This window comes from Heteronotia binoei, chromosome 4 (genome assembly GCF_032191835.1).
Source record: "Heteronotia binoei isolate CCM8104 ecotype False Entrance Well chromosome 4, APGP_CSIRO_Hbin_v1, whole genome shotgun sequence".
Classification (NCBI taxonomy): domain Eukaryota; kingdom Metazoa; phylum Chordata; class Lepidosauria; order Squamata; family Gekkonidae; genus Heteronotia; species Heteronotia binoei.
In genome coordinates this window covers 123,844,184-123,847,952 of record NC_083226.1, presented here as the reverse complement: position 1 = coordinate 123,847,952, position 3,769 = coordinate 123,844,184, and positions in this window count along the sequence as shown.

Below are 3,769 nucleotides of genomic sequence, written 5' to 3'. Positions count from 1 at the left end.
AACTTCAGATATTCAAAAAAATTGTTATATCTAAAACAGCAATATATCACTAAAACTACAAAATCTTTAAGACTATTAAAATTTAGACTCCAACAAAACAGGGCTAACTCAATGATTCATTCTATTAGATCATCCCAAGGCGCTGTACACATTACGCCACAAGAAATTATTAAGGTCTTTCAGGACTTTTACTCTTCTTTATATAAATCGTCTACAGACAGGGACTTGGATTTTAAAAAGTATCTGAGAGATATAAAATTTCATAAAAAGCTGTCAAAAATGATGTTGAGTTCATGGACAGACCTATTTCAGAACTAGAAATTTTGGAGACGCTATCCTCAATTAAAAACAACAAAGCAGTTGGAAATGATGGCTTTCCAATTGAATTCTATAAAAAATTTAGTTCCAGCTTATTGTCTCCCTTAACCAGAACTTATAATTTAGCAATGGAAGAAGGTGTAATTCCCGAAACTTGGAAAGATTCCAAAATGATAGTAATTCACAAAGAAGGTAAGGACAAACAGGACCCTAAATCTTATAGACCAATCTCACTTTTAAACCATGATTTTAAAATTTTCTCAACGGTATTGGCCCATAGACTGAATAAAGTTATTAGTTTATATGTTCATTTGGATCAGGCAGGCTTCATCCCTGGTTGGACTATCTCAGAAAATATCAGGAGAACGCTTAACTTAATTAATTTCGGTAAAATGACTCAAGCAACCTCCCTTATCCTTTCGTTAGATGGGGGAAAAGGGTTCAATAGGTTAGAAATTACTTATTTAAAAGCGGTTTTAGAATAGATGGGTTTTGGCCAAAACTTTTTGAATTCGATAACAGCCATTTACAACTCCCCAAAAACACAAATAAGTATTAATAATTTCAGGTCTGATATAATTACTTTATCTAGGGGCACGCGTCAGGGATGTCCCCTATTCCCAATCTTATTTGCTTTATCACTCGAACCTCTAGCTCATTTAATGCGCACGGATCCTGAAATTGAAGGAATAGAGGTGGATGATAAATCTCATAAGATTAGTTTATTTGCAGATGACACAGTTGTTTATTTAAGTAACCCGCTTAAATCGTTAACTAAATTAATGAAGGTAATAACTTTTGGGAAATATTCTGATTTCACAATAAAAATGTCTAAAATCGGAAATTTCCCCGATCAATGTGCCTCCAGATGTATATCAAGAAATTATGCTTACTTTCCTTTTTAAATGGGTCAGTAAATCATGGTGCCATCTAGGAATACAAGTTCCTATAGAGATATCTAATCTATTTGAAGCAAATTTTAAGCAGCTGTTTAAAACAATTAAAACAAACCTAATTACTTGGTCAAAACTCCAGCTTAACTTACTGGAGAAAATTGACCTGTTAAAAACCTTTGTTTTGCCCAAATTTCTTTTTTTATTTCAAAACCTCCCTATACATATCCCGAGAATTAACATGAAAATGTGGCAAAAAAGCATATCCTCATTCTTATGGCAGAACAAAAAGCCAAGGATTTCGTACCAATTGCTTGCCAAACCAAATACCAAAGGGGGCCTAGGTGCACCAATTTTAGAGAAATACCACTTAGCGGCCCATGTTTGAAATGTTTTGTTGTATACTAGGAAGAGTTGTTCTTTGCCCTGGCTTCAAATTGAGTTAGCAAATATTTTGCCTATATGTCTCAATGAATTTGTTTGGATTAGTGAGACAGATAGGAAAAAAAACTATATTAGCCAACCCTTATCTACACTATACATTGGAGATTTGGGACAAGTATAGATCTTTAGTGGTTCAACCCTCAACTCCAGTAATGGCCTTTCTGGGGCAGCCCTGGTTCCCTCCAGGAATACCTAAGGAAAATTTCAGGACTTAGAGACGGGAAAAATTATTAGAATTTCGGATATTAGTTCAAAAGGGAAATTATATACACGTACCCAACTTGAGACTAAGTTCAAAGTTGAAATTCCTTGGTATGAATATCATCAGTTGCATGACGTTCTAAGCAAAGTGATCCCTGTGATGCAACCCATTAGTCAGTTAAATGCCTTTGAGAAATTAATCCACGAGGAAAGCACGAGTATGAGAGGTATAATTACAAAGTTGTATTTTTTATTAAATCAAAAAAGCTGGTCACAACCTACATCTCAACAAAATGCGTGGGGCAAAGATTGTACATCTCAATTGTCAGAAGAACAATGGAACACAATTTGGACATCGTCTATATGTAAATCCAAATGTACAAACTTTAAACTGCAACAATATAAATTAATCTCAAAATGGTACTTAACTCCTCACATGCACACATCACAAGTCATGCACACAAAAACACTAGCTCCATCTGTTGGAAAGGATGTGGAGCCTCTGATTCCTTTATTCATTGTTGGTAGTCGTGCCAAAAAATACAAATATTTTGGAACATCTTAATAACAAAAATTGAAGCAATTGTAAAAGAAACCATTCCTTGCACCCCTGAATTTGTCCTTCTTAATTTTTGGTCAAAGAGCAGTTTTTACAAATTAAAGTCAGAACTTATTTCTTTATTGCTTTTGGCAGGTAAACTACTTCTGGCAAAACACTGGAAAACCGCAAAAATACCATCACTAACTCTATGGTTCCAAAAGGTTTGGGATATCATAATCCAAGACAAAATTGCCTCCCAACTTATTCTTGGGGACAATCCTAGGATAGGAGAAAATTTTGTAGAGAAATGGTTTCCTTTTCTGGACTTTGTAAATAATAAGTCGTCAAAGAAAAGTAAAATGCCAATAAAGTACCTGAATTTTATTTTATAATGAAGGATATTTGAATGGGCTATGGGCAGTCGTAAATGGGTGTGCAACTACTTACATGTGTGTGGTTTGTTTTTTTTTTCTTTGTTGCTCTTATTTGACCTTTGCTCAAGATGTATACATAAGGAATTATTTTTATGATAGTGTTTTGTGTTTGTGTGGTGTATGATGTTTATTGCTCCTTATAAAATAAAAAAAATTAAGTTTAAAAAAAATGGTGATGTAGTCGGCGATCCTTTCAGAAGGCGCCTGGTCGCATTTGTAGAAAGCGTGGCGGCATGCTATTATCAACTACTGTGGTGCAAAATGGTTGCATAGTTTGGTTTTGATGGTATCGAATGATGCAGTGTCGAGCGCAACTGACGCAACGAGACCCCTTGCTGTGTCAAATGTGGAGTGGCCACAAACACTCAGGAACATAGCTTTCACCTTTGCTGCATTGGTGATTCATTGGCAGTCAGGTAGTACTGAAAATGTGCTATATAGGAGTCCCAGTCATCATTGGATGCTTTGAACAGATCAAACTGGACCTTCGTGGTCATGCTGCATCTCACTCCAGAACAGTGATAGCTGCAGTTGTGCCAGATGGCAGAGGCAACAGTTCCTTGCCAGCAGAGTTTCAGCTCTGTGATTCCAGAAGTGATTTCAGCTAGTGAGGACCTCAGGGTTGCCTACCCAAGCGACTGGCTTAGTGTTTTGTTTTTTTGTTTGTTTGTTTGTTTTTTGAGCATAATACAACAAGACTTAATTTGGAGAGCCTTATTTTATTTTATTTTTTTACATTTTTAATTATCATTCCAATCTTACTCCAAAAACATACAGAAAAGAAAATCAGAAAAAGGATTAACATCATCCTATACAGTTAATTGCATACTTAAAGAGATGAGTTGTGGTTTAAAACCCAAAGTAAAGATTTAAATTTTTAACCATCTTCCTATTTATATTAGTTAATTATAACAAAAACAGTAAATCATAATATATAA